This window comes from Hylobates moloch, unplaced genomic scaffold (assembly GCF_009828535.3).
Source record: "Hylobates moloch isolate HMO894 unplaced genomic scaffold, HMol_V3 SCAFFOLD_9, whole genome shotgun sequence".
Classification (NCBI taxonomy): domain Eukaryota; kingdom Metazoa; phylum Chordata; class Mammalia; order Primates; family Hylobatidae; genus Hylobates; species Hylobates moloch.
This window is the reverse complement of record NW_026652284.1, coordinates 107796922-107817560: the sequence shown is the minus strand read 5'-3', so window position 1 is coordinate 107817560 and position 20639 is coordinate 107796922. Positions and strand designations below refer to the sequence as shown.

Sequence of the window (20639 nt, the reverse complement as noted above, 5' to 3'; positions counted from 1 at the left end):
CATGTAGTTTTTTATTTTTTTACCATAAAACATTATGTGGTCATAAACACCTATGAGCAAAATAACATTGTTTCCCCAGGATCTTTGTATTACTTCTGTAGACTGCACTCCCAGAAGTTGTATTACAGAGGTGGATGGAGAAGAGTAAAGGAATAAATTTTAGGCACATTTTAACAGGAATATTTGCATATGCAAGTATGCAAAATTACTTTCCAGAAGTATTTATATTTTTAGCCAGTTTATAATGCCACTGAAGTTTTGAAAGTACTTCTTTCCCCCACACCCTTGTGGGCAATAGAATTTTGATTGCTACTGTCAGTTGGTTCCACTTGGCTCAGATAACTCTTCCTGATAATTGAATGGTTTGCCTTTATTTGAGACCTTGTAATTATGGTATATAGGATTAGCAGAGCAGAACTGAACCCACACTATTTACAGTTTACTAAACATCCCCTTGAACATTCACACACACGTATGACAAACTACAAACACTCTTCATTGATAACTATAGTGTCATTCTGGTAATTATCATTAATTTTATTTACCAGAATATTGGTGATGTCTGCAGACAGGAGAATTAGTGAGGTATCTTATTTCAGTTCTGGGGTGAGTCCCCTTCTTTTAATCTTTATTCTTTGTCCTCTGCCTGTCTGTTATTTTCACATTGTCTCCTTGTCCCATTCAATTGTGTCTATCATTCCATTTTACATTTAAATGATCTCTTGATTTTGCTTTGGGTTAATTCTCACTCTGTCATAAATGTGACTTGATCTGTCACAAACTGCCCAAAATACACATTTTAGGATCTTGCGTCTTCATCTACTATTTTTCTATATTTGCAATGATGCCTTTTTCTATTTTCTGTTATTGGATACCTGTGACACTTTACTCCAAGGAGATGTAGCTTTCTCTAATATTTTTATTGCAAAATGTGCCTACTGTAGTAGATGCATTTTGAGGTGCTTTGTCTTTGGTCTGCAATGATGGGCTGTGTTTTATAGTTGCTCCTGGCTTTACTCAAATATTAATAATTCTGGGGTAAGCATCTCCCTAAAAGAATTTTCCCCTACTCAGGAGAATCCTTCTGCTTCCTTTTTGCTTCCTCCCTTGCCCTAATACATGAACATGTTTTCACTTGCTTTACCTCATTTAACTTTCAGATTACTCTCAGAAGGAGATTCAAATACTTCCATTTTGCATGTGAGACCGCCAGATGGGAAAGGGTCCACAGAGAAACTCCAACCAGTCTGCATACTGGGAGGAGTGCACACTGGGGTGGAGCCACAGAAGTTCTCACCATTTGCAGTGGGGAAGAGCCTGGCCCTTCCTATTCCTGGGTGGTAGCTGGGATTCAATTGTGAGGCAGGAAGCACATACTAGGAAGACTCTGGCTCTGCTGAGTCCCTGTTCTGCCCCCATTTTTCCTTTTGCTCAATAAATCCCATTATTCTCACCCTTCAAATTGTCTGTGAGCCTAATCTTTCATGGCCTTGTGACAGGGAGCTTGTCTTTAGCTGAACTAAGGAAGAGTCCCACACCACACACACACAATATGATGACAAAGCCCTCCCCACCAGCACTACTACTACTGCCAAGAGCTGTCCTCTAAACAGTGTGACCCAGCTTTGTGGAGAGTTGGCCAGGTTGGCGTCACCTGAGCTCAGGGACAATCTCCTCTGCTCTGGTCTTGCCTCATTCCCATGCTGGATTTGAGCCCAGGTCTCTTGAGTTTCCTTCTTTCTTTCTTTCCTTCCTTCCTTCCTTCCTTCCTTCCTTCCTTCCTTCGTTCCTTCCTTCCTTCCTCTAATGTCTATTGAGCACATATTAAATGCCAGCTTCCTTCTAGGATGTGGAGTTTTTCAACGAAAAAAAAAAGTGGATTCCTGCTTTTGTGATATTTGTATTCTAGTGAGTGGACACAGACAGACTACAAAGCATAAAAGTTATAAAGTGGTGAGGGGTGGTTGCTATAGACAAAAAAGTATAAGGGAGTGTAGGGGCTATCAGCAGTTCTGGGGGATGATGGGATTGCAATTTTAAATGCAGAGGTTAAGATAGACCTCATTGAAAAGGTGACATTAGAGCAAAGGCTTGATGTCTATGTGAAGAGCATTCTGGACACATGGAGCAGCTGGTGCAACGGACTGAAGGTGGAGCATGGGTTGATTGTGGCTTAGCGATGAGGGGCAGCGCAGGCAGAGGTGCAAAGAGGCATCGGGGGGCCTTGTCATGAGAGGCTCTGCAGGTCATGGGTGGACTTAGATCTGGTGCTGTCCCTCTATGTTGTGGTCAGCAAGATGATTTCACCAGCAGCTTATTCAATATGCTTTCTAAGAAAATCATCATTTAACCAGTAAGTGTGGATTCTTCTGGCCAAATCCTAGTGTGCAAATATGCTGGAAACATTCAATCTCGTTTCCAGCAAGGCTTGGGATAATTTAGAAACTGTTCAATCAACTCAGTAAATATGAATTAAACATTTACAGTTGTATTAAATATTCGAAAGATACGAACCAAAACAGTCTATCAAGTAATTGTACATATTTGTGCATTTACAAAATGCATATTCATGAGAGCTATGTAAATATATATTTAGTCATTTCCTCTTTCATGTGAAGTGCTATGGCTGAACTACAGATGGTAACTTTCTTGCATCTGATTATGAAAATGGCACAGTAAAGCATTCTGACATTGTCCTTAGAAAAAGATCATTGGCCATTATCATGAGTTCAGTGTTCTTGGAACTGGGGAGAAGAAAGTTCTAGAACATGTCTGTTTTTGTGGCAGGCATCTAGGGAGGAAAGTCAGTTATTTCTAAGATACGTGGCTCTCATACTTTTTCCACCAAGAGTCACAAAAGGGAGGACATGCTAAAGTCCTGTGGGCTCTGTATTCCAGCCACAGTGCCACCCTTTCTTTCTCCATCAGGAAAGCATATTGGGAGGGTAGGGAGTGAGAATAATGACATTTTGGGTTAATATTTAATTCATTCTAATTTATTCGAAAACGTGTCTAACTTCGCATGATATCTATTAATACTAACATGACTGGCAACCCCTCACAACTGCCTCTGACAACTCTTGTGGGTCCTTCTGCCACATCTAAGGACTCTCCAGATAAGGAGATGGTGAGAGAACACACATTCTAATTTTGTCTTTGTGTGAAGGTCTTATGTGAAAATCTTTCTGGGAATTAGAGTTTTCTAAAGGGATCTCTATTTCCTAAGGTCCTGATACTCTTACTAGCATTTGCCAGTTAATTCTGTGAGACCCAAATGTGTGCAGAGCCTGGCCAATTTATCTCAGACTAGGTCTCTTCCTTAACCCTCCACTATTCCCCAAATATTTACACAGGTGGACTGGGTAGTTAGACTGATATTTGTGTCAGCCTTGAAAACTCAGGATGACTCTCGAAGCTGACTGCACATGAAGTATCGTTGCTTGGATCTCCTCTTTTGGAGACTAAGGGAGCTTGACTGTGTGCAAGTTAGCAATAAGGACTGACTACTGGATTAGGTGGACCACGTGGATATCAGCTCGTGGTGGCCTTTTGGGATCTTCTGATCTCACTCAGAGTAAAAGCCTAAGTCCTCACTATGACCTAGAAAGCCCTCTGTGATCTGTGCCCCCAGATCTATGACTTCACCTCTAACTAGTCCCCCTCACTTGCTTAACCTCCTTCCTCAATGGCCTCTCCGCTGGCTCCTTGAACCACCCCAGGCCCTTTGCACCTGCTATTCCCTCTCCTCAGCATGCTCTGCCCCAGACAATTGCAGTGCTAACTTCTTACTTCCTTCAGGTTTCACTCAGAAATGACTTTCTCAGTGGGGTCTCCCATGACCATTCTATTTAAGATTTCAACTACTTTGCCAGCATTTCACTTCCCCTCCCTTGATCTTTTCTTCCAAGAACTCACTGCCCTCTCGCATACTGTATCTTTTACTTATTTATCTTGTTCAGTTTCTGCCTGCCTCACCACAGTGTACATTTCACAAGGGCAGGGATTTTGTCTGTTTTGTTGACTGCTGTAGCCCTGGCATCTTGAGCAGTGCCAGCACCTGGTAGCATTAAATAAATATTTACTGAATGAATGAGTGGCTTCATGCTTAAAAGCAAGAAGAGAGACCTTCATAGAGAAGCAGGAAAATGAAATGTTGCACAAATAAAGGGCCATGTAATGAGAGAGAGAGAGAGAGCAAGAGAAAGAGGTGAGATGCTGACAGATTTTCCAAAAACATTCCAGTTCCCACTTCCCATCTTTCATGAACCAGGATTTTTACTTCCTATCCATGGGCTATCCCTAAAAATTCCATTTTCTTAAGCCACTGTAATTGGGCTTGTCTTTATCGCTCCCAAAAATCTCTAAGCAAAAAAAAAAAAAAAAAAAAAAAAAAAGAATCAGACTAGAAGATGCTAATTGTTTTCTCAATACCCAGTGTGTCTTTGGAGAATGGGGTTCTCATGTAGCCAACAGTTTTGTGGGTTCTCTTCCGTGTTTCCTTTCTTGAATAACTAGGTCACAGACAGTTGGTGTTTCCCATGTGGCAAAGGGAGCACACACAGAAATCCCCACCTCCTCTCTCTTTGCTTTTCAAGCCCTGCTGAATGCCTCCTAATGATTTCATCTGCTCAGAGGTCTGCTGGCTTTTCCACTCTCGTAGAAGCTGGTGGCGCCGGGGGCTGATGCATGCTCTGACTACTGACTTGAAACATGCTTTGATGAATTAGTGCAACTCGGCCAGCCATTTACTTTAAATTTTACCCTTGATTCTTCCTCTAGCAAACAATTAAGGAGCAGCAGTGGCTTCCTGCAGGGGAGACCAATGCCTTCTGTCCTCTGTGGAAACAGCTTGGCATTCTTCCAATTGATGAATGGCATGGACCAGGAGCACCAGTTATCTTCAGCTTCTAAGCATCCGAATAAATAAACATACAAGTGCATAACATAAAACAAATTCAAATTACAAATGAGAAAACCAATCTAGGTTACCGGCAAGTCCTATGACTTGATGTGGAGGCCTGGAAGTGCATCCTTGAACATTGCAATGCAGTGAGCCAAGGAAAGATGAGAGGCCACATGAATAACTGGGCCAGTGACAAGACACATGTCCTCCTCCTTGTGGGGTGAGTAGCCCAGTCCAACCCCAAAAGCTCCTGAGTAAGAGGAAAATGTCTGTTTAACAGTATTAAGGGACAATTTATTATGTGTATCCTTCCAGGGAAGCACAATGTCAGTAAAGGCCCATTGCATTTGCATTATTTCCAGACAACAGCAGCAGCAGAAAGGGACACTGATTTATTTCAGAGCGAGCACAGGTGAATTTAATGTCTGTTGGGACTGAGCCAGGGAGAATTTAACCCGTTCTGAGTCTTTCTAATGCTTTAGGGGGAACCATAGGTTTTTGGAATGGTTCTATTGGCTTCTTTGGTCAAATTCAGTGTCCCCAAGCCTGTGCTTCTCAATCACTTGGTAATAAAAGCTCTTACAGGGTAGAGGGGAGAGAAAAAAATATGTTTAAAAACAGAAAATCTGGTCTTATGCCCTGGCCACGTTAATTTCTTTCTGTGTGACCTGGGCAAATAATTTAATCTTTTTACGACTCAGTTATCTCTTTTGAAAAATGGGTGTAATAATGCTCCCTGCAGGATTTTAATGAAAATCAACTAAGCAAATGTATTAATGAGTGACTTATATAATGAATTGTATAAATGACATTGTTTTGGTGTGATATCAATTTGGGATTCCTGGGACACAAACAGAAGTTTAGGTATTATCTTCAGGTATGGTGTCTTGGCTAGCTTAGCTAGCAGAGAGCTTTTTTACCAGAAGAATCATTCAGTGGGAGGTAAAACAGTTACTCTTTGAATTCTGGAATTAGAGTTACGAAATTCAAAAGGTCATGGTAGAAAGTGTCTTGGAGACATCTCTTCCAAGCTTCTGTTTTGGCAGATGGAAAAACTGAGGCTTAGGGAAGCAAAGTAGACTGTAAACATCTTGGAGGATGAGGTCAATCTTAATTATCTTTGGTTGTTGTTTCTTATCAGTATACATCAGAATACCCTGCATCCAGAGAATGCTCAAAAAGTGTTGGTGGAAGTGACAGAATTCCATCACCATTAAACACAACTAGTGTTGCGGTTGACAATGGTAGGTTGGAGTATTTTCTCTTCTGATCCAGATTAGATCAGAATTTGATATTGTTTTAATATTAAACCTTGAAAGGAATGCGTTTACTGGTCAACTGAGGCGTCTTGAAAAGGGACATGACCTCTATAAAGCCAGAAACATCCTGGTAAATCCTCTAGTTTCAACTTCTGACAGAAACTCCTTGAAGTCTTAAAGAACAGTTCCTTTTATTAAACCTTCATACAATTTTAACTTACACAGTAGCACACAGTTACAAAATGTTACCCAATACATTACCTTATTTAATTCTCCTAATGATCTGGTGAAGTAGGCATTATTATTTGCATTTCTCAGAGTAAGAAATTGAGGCTCTGAGAGTCTGAGTGATGACCCAAGGATGTATAGGCACTGTCAGGACTGGAACTTGAACCCAGAACTCTTGATTTAAGTGTATTTCATTAACACTACCTTGTAAAGTACCAAGTAGAATAGATATCCCTTGAGCCTGTTTCTTCCTTCCTCCTTTTTCTCTCCCCTTCTTTCCCTTATTCCTCTCAAGGCACTGAAGCAGGTGAAAAATCAATACAGCAGCTTCTGTCTTTAAAGAGTTTGCAGCCTCCTGAAGAGGGTTTACAGGTAAAAAAGGTAATTCTAAATGCAGAGGATCTTTATTACACACTAACCCTGATTGAACACAGCCCAAAAGGGTTAACTGACCTGCCTGGAAGATGGGAAAGAGAGATAAAACACAGTCCAAGATACAGCTGGTGCTGGAAAAAGAAATCGCTGAAATCCCAAAACACCCCTTTCAAAATATCTAGGCTTTCAAAGCCATGTCTTTCCTTCTCCCCTCTCTTAGATGTGATGAATGAGAGATGTGTGTGTGTGACACATCCAACTGGAATCTGCAAATCGCTGATCCTTTAAAACCTATTTTTGTAAATACCAATAAAACAAGTCTTGACGCTTGTTCCTGAGTTCAGGGAATTCATTCGACCTGGAGCCCTGGAGGAGGAAAACTATTCCCTAGGAATTTTTGCCCTTTCAGGTATCTCACCTGAAACTGAAACTCGTCTCTCACTCTTCCCTTTTTCTGCCTTTCTTTGATTCAGAGCCTGTAATCCCTTCTGGTTTTCCTCCTTTGTCTGCCTACACTTTGTCTAAGCAACAGAATAGTTTAGTTTGCCAAATGAATAATACCACAAAGTGTTGAAGTCTGGAAATAATGCCTCATGGGCACTCCATAACTATTTGTTTAATGAATAAATGAATCGGTGAATAAATGAATGAATAATGGCCAAGTTCAAATACTGGCTCTATCATTTACCAGTTGCCCAACTCTAAGACAGATATTTAACCTGTTTGTGCCTCAATTTCTTATCCGTCCATATTGTGTATAGGAGATTATAAAAATGAATATACAAGCACACCTTGAGATATTGTGGGTTTGGTTACAGACCACTGCAACAAAGCAAATATTGCCATAAAGCAAGTCACGTGAAGTTTTTGGTTTTCCAGTGCATATAAAAGTTATGTTTACACGCTGTAGTGTACTGTGTGTGAAATAGCATTATGTCTAAAGCATGTACACATCTTATTTTTTTAACTTTTTGAGACTGAGTCTCAGTCTGTCACCCAGGCTGGAGTGCAGTGATGTGATCTCGGCTCACTGCAACCTCCACCTTCCAGGTTCAAGTGATTCTCCTCCCTCGGCCTCCAAAGTAGCTGAGATTACAGAGGTGCATGCCATCACACTCAGCTAATTTTTAAAAACTTTTTTTTTTTTTTTTTTTTAGTAGAGGTGGGGTCTCACCATTTTGGTCAGGCTGGTCTCAAACTCCTAAACTCAAGTGATCCTCCTGTCTCGGCCTCCCAAAGTGCTGGGATTACAGGTATGAGCCACCATGCCCATTCTTAAATGTACACATCTTAATTAAAAAAATATTTTATTGCTGGCTGGGAGCGGTGGCTCATCCCTGTAATCCCAGCATTTTGGAAGGCTGAGGCAGGAGGATCACCGGAAGTCAGGAGTTCTAGCCTGGCCAATATGGTGAAACGTTGTCTCTACTAAAAATACAAAAATTAGCCAGGTGTGGTGGTGGGCGCCTGTAGTTCCAGCTATTTGGGAGGCTGAGGCAGGAGAATCACTTGAACACAGGAAGCAGAGGTTGCAGTGAGCCGAGATCATGCCACTGCACTCCAGCTTGGGCAACAGAGTGAGACTCCATCTCACACACACACAAAAAAAACCTTTATTGCTAAATAATAAACTTGGGCCTTCAGCAAATCATAATCTTTTTTGCTGATGGAGGGTCTTGTCTCAATGTTGATTGCTGCTGACTGATCAGGGTGGTGGTTGCTGAAGGTTGGATAGCTATGACAATTTCCTAAAATAAGACAAGAATGAAATTTAGTGCATTGATTGACTCTTCTTTTTACAAAAGATTTCTCTGTAGCTTGCAATGCTGTTTAACAGCACTTTACCCATGGTATTACAGATCTTTCATAATTGGAGTCAATCTTCTCAAGCCCTACTGCTGCTTTATCAACTAAGTTGATTGTAGTGAATCTTTTGTTGTCATTTCAACAATGCTCACAACATCTTCACTGGGAATGGATCCCATCTCAAGAAACTATTTTTTTTTTTTTGCTCATAAGAAGCAACTTCTCATCCACTCAAGTTTTATCATGAGGTTGTAACAATTCTGTCACATCTTCAGGCTCCACTTCTAATTCTGATTATCTTGCTGTTTCTACCACATCCACAGTTCTTGCCTCCACTAAAGCTTTCAAAGTCATCAATGAGGGTTAGAATCCACTTCTTTTAAACTCCTATTAATGTTGATATTTTGACTTCTTCCCATGAATCACAAATAGTCTTAATGACCTCTAAAGTGCTGAATTCTTTCCAGAAAGTTTTCAATTTAATTTGCTCAGATTCATCAGAGGACTCACTATCTATGGCAACTGTAGCCTTATAACATGTATTTCTTAAGTTATGAGGTTTGAAAGTCAAATTATTTCTCAATCCATGGGCTATGGAAGGAATGCTGTGTTCACAGGCATAAAATAACATTAATCTCCTTGTACATCTTCATCAAAACTCTTGGATAACTAAAAGCATTATCAAAACTCTTGGGTAGCTATATTATTGATAGGAACCTTTGATTTTCAGCAGCAGGTCTGAAGCATGGGCTTAAAATATTCAGCAAACCATTCTGTAATCAGATGTGCTGTCATCTAGGCTTTGTTGTTCTATTTACGGAACACATACAGAGTAGATTTAGCATGATTCTAAAGGGCCCTAAGATTTTTAGAATGGTAAATGAGCATTGACTTTAACCTAAAGTCTCCATCTGCATTGGCCCCTAGCAAGAGAGTTACCCTGTCTTGTGAAGCTTTAAAGCCAGGCATTGACTTCTCCTCCGTAGCTACAAAAGTCCTAGATGGCATCTTCTTACAAGATAAGGCTCTTTGGTCTAAAGTGAAATTCTGTTGCTTAGTGTAGCTACTTTTATCAATTATCTTAACTAGATCTTCTGGATAACTTATCTTAACTAGATCTTCTGGTTAACTTACTGCAGCCTCTCCATCAGCACTTGCTACTTCACCTTTCACTTTTATGTTATGGTGATGGCTTCTTTCCTTAAACTTCATGAACCAGCCTCTGCTAGCTTCAAACTCATTTTCTGCAGCTTCCTCATCTTTCTCAAACTTCACAGAATGGAAGAGAGTTAGGGGCTTGCTCTGAATTAGGCTTTCACTTAAGGGAATGTTGTGGCTAGTTTGATCTTCTATCCAGACTACTAAAACTTTATCCATATCACAAAAAGATTGTTTTGCTTCTTATCATTCATATGTTCACGGGAATAGCACTTTTAGTTTCCTTTAAGAACTTTGCCTTTGCATTCACAACTTGGCTGTTTGGCACAAAAGGCTGAGCTTTGGACATGCCATACTCACTAAGCTTAATAATTTCTGGTTTTTTTTTTTTTTTTTTTTTTTTTAGACAGAGCCTTGCTCTGTCACACAGGCTGGAGTGCAGTGGTGTGATCTCGGCTCACTGAATCATTTCTAGTTTTTTATTTACAATGAAAGATGTGTGACCCTTCCTTTTACTTGAATACTTAGAGTTCATTGTAAGATTATTAATTCACCTAATTTCAATATTTTTTTCTGACTCAAGGAATAGAAAGCCAGAGGAGAGGGGGAGAGATGGGGGACATGGCTGGTTGGAGTGGAACAGTAAGAACACACACATTTACCAGTTTACTGTCTGATATGGGTGCAGTGTGTGGCACCCCAAAACAATTACAATAGTAATATCAAAGATCACTGACCACAGATCACCATAACAGATAGAATAATAACAATAAACTTGAACTTACCAAAGAATTAACAAAATGTGACACAGCGAAATTAAATAAGCCCACACTGTTGGAAAATTGGCACTGATAGATTTCCTAGATGCAGTGTTGCCACAAATCTTCAGTTTGTAAAAAAAATGCAATATCTCTGCAAAGCATAGTAAAGAGAAGTACAATAAAAAGAGATATGTCTGAATTTATGTAATACATAAAGCACCTGAGATTCATTCTGGTACTGAAAAATGATTGTTTTTATTATTATTGTCAAAGAGACATGTGTGTGTCTTGGGAGCCACAGGAGGAATGTTCTTGAAGGCTGGGGATACTTGGGAGAATGGTCTTTTGTTAGCTATGAGGAGTTTAGGATTTAATTACTCATAGGAAAGGATGCAGGAGAGGGCATTTCAGGCAGTAATACTAGGGTAAAGGAGCAAGGTCTGGAATTTTCTGAAGGTAAGAGAGATAGAATGAAAAGCGAGGAGTCAGAAAATACTGTAGAAAGAGGTGAGGAGATGTGGGGAATGTGGATGGTCAAATGGGTTCGTAAAACTAAATTGTTGATTATGTATTGCATGGCTATTACATGCTGCTGATACAAAATGTGACACAAACTATGTGCCCAAGAAGGGAGCCTGAGATTCCACATCGTAATAGTGATAAGAGTTACAGCAGAGGGATATTTCACATGCTGTTAGCCCAGAGGAAGGAGTATGTCATTCACTTAGGCTTCCAGAGGCCTCACAGTGAAGGCCTGCACTCTCCAAGGATTCATTCATTCTCTTTCACTCTCTTGCTAACTAGCTTATTCACTCATTTAACATACATTCTTGAGCACTTGTTTATTTGCTAGGTGTTGATCTGGATGCTAGGGACAAGGCAGATGCAATCATTGAGCATACGGTCAGCAGGAGATCGCTCAGTGTTGATAGAGAGAAATCCTGTCCCAGGCAGAGAGAATGACATGACAGAAAACTAAACCAAACCAAACCCAACCATGGAGCACTTAGAAGCAAGCATGGGCTTTCCACAGTAGCTCAAGGGGAAAGGCATGGATGGTACGTGGTCCAAGAGTCAATTGGAGGTTGATGCCGTCATCATGTGCCAGACATGGGAAGGGGATGGAAGATACCAAACAGGAGAGGAGTATGGCCAGATTTATAGTTCAGTATGAGACCACTGGTGGCAGGTGGAGTGGAGTGGTCTGAGTGAGCCCTCAGAGAAATACCGCAGGAGAGACCAAGGAGCTCCCCAGGGAGGCAAAGGGATAGTTGGAGCTAGATAGTGAGATGAAAAGATGTTTCTTGAGGCAGAGTTCTCCCCACAGTGAGTCAGGGGTCAAGGAGAAAGCACCAGCTACTTGTTGGAGGGTGGGGAGGGGCAATGAGACCCTAAGTGCAGGAAAAGGGGGCCTGAGGGTGAGGAGGAGGTAAATGTTTCCTTCACAATGGCAGGGACCATAATTGTGGAGGAAAGACAGATGATCCATTTCTGCCAGGTGCCATCCCTAGCAATTCTCCTCTGCAAGGACTCACCCTAGCCCTCTGGGAATAAGGAGTGGGTTTATTGGCATCAGTTCCATGCTTTTGTAATGGGAAAACTATGATATCTGAGGATGAGTCAATCGGTCCAATCAGGACTGGGTGAAAACAACTTTGATGGAGAAGGCTGGGAAAAAAAACCATCAAATCCCTAAGAATTCCATGTGTCAAAACAAAACCAACACATCTTGATTCATTGCAGTTCTTGTGAAGTCTCTCCTATCCAGCTAATGACTTCCCATGCGAGGGGAAGCAGCACGAGGAAAAGTCAGCACAACAAACTTTGCAAAGTCTCTGCTCTTACTTAAATTTCTTTTCCTCCCAGATTTTCCCATACCCCCTTCTGAAGAACACAGGCAGAAATCTCCACCCCCTCCAGCATTTTTTTTTTCTTTTCTTTTTTTTATTATTGTACTTTAAGTTTTGGGGTACATGTGTACAATGTGCAGGTTTGTTACATATGTATCCACGTGCCATGTTGGTGTGCTGCACCCATTAACTCGTCATTTAGCATTAGGTGTATCTCCTAATGCTGTCCCTCCCCCCTCCCCCCACCCCACAACAGTCCCCAGAGTGTGATGTTCCCCTTCCTGTGTCCATGTGTTCTCATTGTTCAATTCCCACCTATGAGTGAGAACATGCGGCGTTTGGTTTTTTGTCCTTGTGATAGTTTACTGAGAATGATGATTTCCAGTTTCATCCACGTCCCTACAAAGGACATGAACTCATCATTTTTTATGGCTGCATAGCATCCCATGGTGTATATGTGCCACATTTTCTTAATCCAGTCTATCGTTGTTGGACATTTGAGTTGGTTCCAAGTCTTTGCTATTGTGAATAGTGCCGGAATGAACATACGTGTGCATGTGTCTTTATAGCAGCATGATTTATAGTCCTTTGGGTGTGGACTGGCTGGGTCCATACCCAATAAGTAATGGGATGGCTGGGTCAAATGGTATTTCTAGTTCTAGGTCCCTGAGAATCACCACACTGACTTCCACAATGGTTGAACTAGTTTACAGTCCCATCAACTGTGTAAAAATGTTCCTGTTTCTCCATATCCTCTCCAGCACCTGTTGTTTCCTGACTTTTTAATGATGGCCATTCTAACTGGTGTGAGATGGTACCTCATTGTGGTTTTGATTTGCATTTACTTGATGGCCAGTGATGATGAGCATTTTTGCATGTGTTTTTTGGCTGTATAAATGTCTTCTTTTGAGAAGTGTCTGTTCATGTCCTTCACCCACTTTTTGATGGGGTTGTTTGCTTTTTTCTTGTAAATTTGTTTGGTTCTTTGTAGATTCTGGATATTAGCCCTTTGTCAGATGAGTAGGTCGCAAAAATTTTCTCCCATTTTGTAGGTTGCCTGTTCACTCTGATGGTAGTTTCTTTTGCTGTGCAGAAACTCTTTAGTTTAATTAGATCCCATTTGTCAATTTTGGCTTTTGTTGCCATTGCTTTTGGTGTTTTAGACATGAAGTCCTTGCCCATGCCTATGTCCTGAATGGTAATGCCTAGGTTTTCTTCTAGGGTTTTTATGGTTTTAGGTCTAACAGTTTCAGCTTTCTACACATGGCTAGCCAGTTTTCCCAGCACCATTTATTAAATAGGGAATCCTTACCCCATTGCTTGTTTTTGTCAGGTTTGTCAAAGATCAGATAGTTGTAGATATGTGTCGTTATTTCTGAGGGCTCTGTTCTGTTCCATGGATCTATATCTCTGTTTTGGTACCAGTACCATGCTGTTTTGGTTACTGTAGCCTTGGAGTATAGTTTGAAGTCAGGTAGCATGATGCCTCCAGCTTTGTTCTTTTGGCTTAGGATTGACTTGGTGATGTGAGCTCTTTTTTGGTTCCATATGAACTTTAAAGTAGTTTTTTCCAATTCTGTGAAGAAAGTCATTGGTAGCTTGATGGGGATGGCGTTGAATCTATAAATTACCTTGGGCAGTATGGCCATTTTCACGATATTGATTCTTCCAACCCATGAGCAGGGAATGTTCTTCCATTTGTTTGTATCCTCTTTTATTTCATTGAGCAGTGGTTTGTAGTTCTCCTTGAAGAGGTCCTTCATGTCCCTTGTAAGTTGGATTCCTAGGTATTTTATTCTCTTTGAAGCAATTGTGAATGGTAGTTCATTCATGATTTGGCTCTCTGTCTGTTATTGGTGTATAAGAATGCTTGTGATTTTTGTACATTGATTTTGTATCCTGAGACTTTGCTGAAGTTGCTTATCAGCTTAAGGAGATTTTGAGCCGAGACGATGGGGTTTTCTAGATATACAATCATGTCATCTGCAAACAGGGACAATTTGAGTTCCTCTTTCCCTAAATGAATACCCTTTATTTCCTTCTGCTGCCTAATTGCCCTGACCAGAACTTCCAACACTATGTTGAATAGGAGTGGTGAGAGAGGGCATCCCTGTCTTGTGCCAGTTTTCAAAGGGAATGCTTCCAGTTTTTGCCCATTCAGTATGGTATTGGCTGTGGGTTTGTCATAGATAGCTCTTATTATTTTGAGATAGGTCCCATCAGTACCTAATTTATTGAGAGTTTTTAGCATGAAGGGTTGCTGAATTTTGTCAAAGGCCTTTTCTGCATCTATTGAGATAATCATGTGGTTTTTGTCTTTGGTTCTCTTTATATGCTAGATTACATTTATTGATTTGCATATGTTGAACCAGACTTGCATCCTAGGGATGAAGCCCCCTCGATCATAGTGTATAAGCTTTTTGATGTGCTGCTGGATTCGGTTTGCCAGTATTTTATTGAGGATTTTTGCATCAATGTTCATCAAGGATATTGGTCTGAAATTCTCTTTTTTGGTTGTGTCTCTGCCTGGCTTTGGTATCAGGATGATGCTGGCCTCATAAAATGAGTTGGGGAGGATTCCCTCTTTTTCTATTGATTGGAATAGTTTCAGAAGGAATGGTACCAGTTCCTCCTTGTTCCTCTGGTAGAATTCTGCTGTGAATCCATCAGGTCCTGGACTCTTTTTGGTTGGTAAGCTATTGATTATTGCCACAATTTCAAAGCCTGTTATTGGTCTATTCAGAGATTCAACTTCTTCCTTGTTTAGTCTTGGGAGGGTGTATTTGTTGAGGAATTTATCCATTTCTTCTAGATTTTCTAGTTTATTTGTGTAGAAATGTTTGTAGTATTCTCTGATGGTAGTTTGTATTTCTGTGGGATCAGTGGTGATATCCCCTTTATCATTTTTTATTGCATCTATTTGATTCTTCTCTCTTTTCTTCTTTATTAGTCTTGCTAGTGGTCTATCAATTTTGTTGATCTTTTCAGAAAACCAGCTCCTGGATTCATTAATTTTTTGAACGGTTTTTTGTGTCTCTATTTCCTTCAGTTCTGTTCTGATTTTAGTTATTTCTTGCCTTCTGCTAGCTTTTGAATGTGTTTGCTCTTGCTTTTCTAGTTCTTTTAATTGTGATGTTAGGGTGTCAATTTTGGGTCTTTCCTGCTTTCTCTTGTGGGCATTTAGTGCTATAAATTTCCCTCTACACACTGCTTTGAATGTGTCCCAGAGATTCTGGTATGTTGTGTCTTTGTTCTCGTTGGTTTCAAAGAACATCTTTATTTCTGCCTTCATTTCGTTATGTACCCAGTAGTCATTCAGGAGCAAGTTGTTCAGTTTCCATGTAGTTGAGCAGTTTTGAGTGAGTTTCTTAATCCTGAGTTCTAGTTTGATTGCACTGTGGTCTGAGAGACAGTTTGTTATAATTTCTGTTCTTTTACATTTGCTGAGGAGAGCTTTACTTCCAACTATGTGGTCAGTTTTGGAATAGGTGTGGTGTAGTGCTGAAAAAAATGTATATTCTGTTGATTTGGGGTGGAGAGTTCTGTAGATGTCTATTAGGTCCACTTTGTGCAGAGCTGAGTTCAATTCCTGGGTATCCTTGTTAACTTTCTGTCTCGCTGATCTGTCTAATGTTGACAGTGGGGTGTTAAAATCTCTCATTATTATTGTGTGGGAGTCTAAGTCTCTTTGTAGGTCACTCAGGACTTGCTTTATGAATCTGGGTGCTCCTGTATTGGGTGCATATACATTTAGGATAGTTAGCTCTTCTTCTTGAATTGATCCCTTTACCATTATGTAATGGCCTTCTTTGTCTCCTTTGATCTTTGTTGGTTTAAAGTCTGTTTTATCAGAGACTAGGATTGCAACCCCTGCCTTTCTTTGTTTTCCATTTGCTTGGTAGATCTTCCTCCATCCTTTTATTTTGAGACTATGTGTGTCTCTGCACGTGAGATGGGTTTCCTGAATACAGCACACTGATGGGTCTTGACTCTTTATCCAATTTGCCAGTCTGTGTCTTTTTATTGGAGCATTTTGTCCATTTACATTTAAAGTCAATACGGTTATGTGTGAATTTGATCCTGTCATTATGATGTTAGCTGGTTATTTTGCTCGTTAGTTGATGCAGTTTCTTCCTAGCCTGTATGGTCTTTACAATTTGGCATGATTTTGCAGTGGCTGGTACTGGTTTTTCCTTTCCATGTTTAGTGCTTCCTTCAGGAGCTCTTTTAGGGCAGGCCTGGTGGTGACGAAATCACTCAGCATTTGCTTGTCTGTAAAGTATTTTATTTCTCCTTCACTTATGAAGCTTAGTTTGGTTGGATATGAAATTCTGGGTTGAAAATTCTTTTCTTTAAGAATGTTGAATATCGGCCCCACTGTCTTCTGGCTTGTAGAGTTTCTGCCGAGAGATCCGCTATTAGTCTGATGGGCTTCCCTTTGTAGGTAACCTGACCTTTCTGTCTGGCTGCTCTTAACATTTTTTCCTTCATTTCAACTTTGGTGAATCTGACAATTATGTGTCTTGGAGTTGCTCTTCTCGAGGAGTATCTTTGTGGCGTTCTCTGTATTTCCTGAATCTGAATGTTGGCCTGCCTTGCTAGATTGGGGAAGTTCTCCTGGATAATATCTTGCAGAGTGTTTTCCAACTTGGTTCCATTCTCCCTGTCACTTTCAGGTACACCAATCCGATGTAGATTTGGTCTTTTCACATAGTCCCATATTTCTTGGAGGCTTTGTTCGTTTCTTTTTATTCTTTTTTCTCTAGACGTCCCTTCTCGCTTCATTTCATTCATTTCATCTTCCATCGCTGATACCCTTTCTTCCAGTTGATCGCATCGGCTCCTGAGGCTTCTGCATTCTTCATGTAGTTCTCGAGCCTTGGCTTTCAGCTCCATCAGCTCCTTTAAGCACTTCTCTGTATTGGTTATTCTAGTTATACATTCGTCTAATTCTTTTTCAAAGTTTTTAACTTCTTTGCCTTTGGCTTGAATTTCCTCCTGTAGCTCGGAGTAGTTTGATCGTCTGAAGCCTTCTTCTCTCAACTCGTCAAAGTCATTCTCCATCCAGCTTTGTTCCGTTGCTGGTGAGGAACTGCGTTCCATTGGAGCAGGAGAGGTGCTCTGCTTTTTAGACTTTCCAGTTTTTCTGCTCTGTTTTTTCCCCATCCTTGTGGTTTTATCTACTTTTGGTCTTTGATGATGGTGATGTACAGATGGGTTTTTGGTGTGGATGTCCTTTCTGTTTGTTAGTTTTCCTTCTAACAGACAGGACCCTCAGCTACAGGTCTGTTGGAGTTTGCTAGAGGTCCACTCCAGATGCTGTTTGCCTGGGTGTCAGCACCGGTGGCTGCAGAACAGCAGATTTTCGTGAACCGCGAATGCTGCTGCCTGATCGTTCCTCTGGAAGTTTTGTCTCAGAGGAGTAGCCGGCCGTGTGAGGTGTCAGTCTGCCCCTACTGGGGGGTGCCTCCCAGTTGGGCTGCTCGGGGGTCAGGGACCCACTTGAGGAGGCAGTCTGCCTGTTCTCAGATCTCCACCTGCATGCTGGGAGAACCACTACTCTCTTCAAAGCCATCAGACAGGGGCATTTAAGTCTGCAGAGGTTCCTGCTGTCTTTTTGTTTGTCTGTGCCCTGCCCCCAGAGGTGGAGCCTACAGAGGCAGGCAGGCCTCTTTGAGCTGTGGTGGGCTCCACCCAGTTTGAGCTTCCTGGCTGCTTTGTTTACCTAATCAAGCCTGGGCAATGGCAGGAGCCCCTTCTCCAGCCTCGCTGCCACCTTGCAGCTTAATCTCAGACTGCTGTGCTAGCAATCAGTGAGATTCTGTGGGCGTAGGACCCTCTGAGCCAGATGTGGGATATAATCTCCTGGTGTGCCATTTTTTAAGCCCGTCAGAAAAGCGCAGTATTAGGGTGGGAGTGACCCGATTTTCCAGGTGCCGTCTGTCACCCCTTTCTTTGACTAGGAAAGGGAACTCCCTGACCCCTTGCGCTTCCTGAGTGAGGCAATGCCTCGCCCTGCTTTGGCTTGCGCACGGTGCGCTGCACCCACTGTCCTGCGTCCACTGTCTGGCACTCCCTACTGAAATGAACCCGGTACCTCAGATGGAAATGCAGAAATCACCTGTCTTCTGCGTCGCTCTTGCTGGGAGTTGTAGACTGGAGCTGTTCCTATTTGGCCATCTTGGCTCCACCCCTCACATTTTTTTTTTCTATCAAGGGGTTCCTGTTGCTTTTTTTCCATAGCACCTTTTACATACCTCCCCAATGGCACTTCCTCAGTTGAAGTCCCATCTCATCATCATCATCATTATTATTTTTACATAGAGACAAAACTGTTCATTTCCCTTTAGTTGTCCCATCATCTAGTATAGTGTCTGGCATGCAACTCAACAAATGAATGTTTGCTGAACAACTAAATTGTCAGTGGCAGGTAATATGTGTTCTAGAATCTTGTAATACCTGACTTTGCAAAGGAGACTCATGGAGACCAGAAGAAAAGAGAGTTTTAAGCATAGGCACTCATGTGCACTCCTCATATCACTGCTCACTCTGCGTGCTTAAAAATAATTTGTTTTAGATGAAGCTGCATGTGGTCTCTTGTGGTGGCTCATAAATTCCAGTTGGCAAAAACAGCTGGGCTAGTTGCCTGAGAACCTCTAGAGAGTGTGATTCAGTAGTTTCAGGGTGGGCCCCTGGAATGAAGAAAAAAATATATATATATGCCTTTCTCTTTTCTCTTTCCTTCTCTGTCTCTTTCTCCATCCATCCATCTATCTATCTATCCAAAGGTTTAGGCAACACTGTTAAGAGGGAAAAGTAGTAGAACTGGAATTTGGAGACTTGGCTTAGTAACTTATTTTTTTAAGCTTCAGAGAACCCATCTTGAAAATGGTAACACTTATTTAACTCCCAGGGCTAATCAGGACATATGATTAAATAAGATTTATAAACACGAGAGACACACACACAGTGGATTCTCAGTAAATGTTAGTTTAATCTGAATATACTGACAATAGAAAGTGCAGTAAGACTGAGGTTTCTGGGCTAGTTCATAACTAGGAGGGAAAAATAAAGGATTTGGATGTAGATAGAACGTAATGATTCATTTTTTTTTTTTTTTGAGATGGAGTCTTGCTCTGTTGCCCAGACTGGAGTGCAGTGGCATGATCTCGGCTCACTGCAAGCTCCACTTCCCAGGTTCATGCCATTCTCCGGCCTCAGCCTCCCTAGTAGCTGGGACTACGGGCACCTGCCACCACACCCGGCTAATTTTCTATATTTTTAGTAGAGACGGGGTTTCACCGTGTTAGCCAGGATTTTCTTGATCTCCTGACCTCGTGATCCACCCACCTCGGCCTCCCAAAGTGCTGGGATTATAGGCATGAGCCACCGCGCCCGGCCAATGATTCATTTTTAAATTTGTCAGGTTGCAGCAGCGTAGAAAGAGTCACTGCCAGGAGGTCCATGTCCCAAAGGCGTGAGGAAATCCTTTGGCAATTGTCAGTCCAACCCAGAAGGTAATAGAATTAACTTCCAGAGAAGTCATGAGCAGACACATTCATAGATCACCGTGTGAGAAACTTTCTTTGCTTGGGGAATGAGAGGGTGACCACTCCTGTAAATGCTGCCAAAGGGTACATCCAAGGTGGGGGTGGGGTAGGAGGCTGGAGGCCCAACTGGACTGGCTTGATGAGAGAGTTAATTAGACTCCTGGGTCCAGAAAGCAGCCCTACCCTGTTTGTGCCCCCCACGTGGAGCTGCAAGGCTGGGTGTGATCATCATGTGCTTTATAAAGAACACATATTTTGTAAGATTAAGACAAAACTGATGTGACTCTATCAGCCAAAAACATTTATTGTGTGCTTTTAATGTGTAAATATGAAAAGAACCTGGAGCTTATTAATCTGGTTTGGGTGTCCTCTCTTGGCCCCTCTAGCTATTTTGGCCATAGCTCTAACTTCATTGAACAGAAATAATTTGAGATTTTCTTCTCCGTTATCCCAGTTTTTGGTTTTGGTTGGTTTTGTTTTGTTTTGTTTTGTTTCTGCCTAGCACTGAACACTGTGCATAATAGCACATAGTAGACACTAACGATATTGAATCAAAGTGGTGTCAACAGAATTGGACTGTGCCTGTTGGCCAGCACTTTTAAATCAGGCTTGTGCATCCTGTTGGTATAGCTCTAGTTTGTTAGGAGTTCGTTTATGCTCCAGAGTCAACGTGAACGGTACCCTGAAGTCTCAACTGTTTTGGAAAGGTTGGTAAAGAAAAAAAAGGCAAACAATTTAACTTGATTATT

The 20639-nt window shown here is 41.4% G+C and overlaps 1 long non-coding RNA gene across 1 annotated transcript in view; it reads left to right on the top strand.

Moving 5' to 3' along the window:
• Nucleotides 1-3706: 3706 nt before the first annotated feature.
• LOC116812713 (uncharacterized) overlaps nt 3707-20639 on the top strand; it is a 44152-nt gene continuing 27219 nt past the window's right edge. The window contains exons 1-4 of the long non-coding RNA XR_004370761.1: nt 3707-4207; nt 4780-5123; nt 6045-6147; nt 6686-6771. This is a non-coding gene — a long non-coding RNA (uncharacterized LOC116812713). The remainder of the gene's footprint in view (nt 4208-4779; nt 5124-6044; nt 6148-6685; nt 6772-20639) is intronic.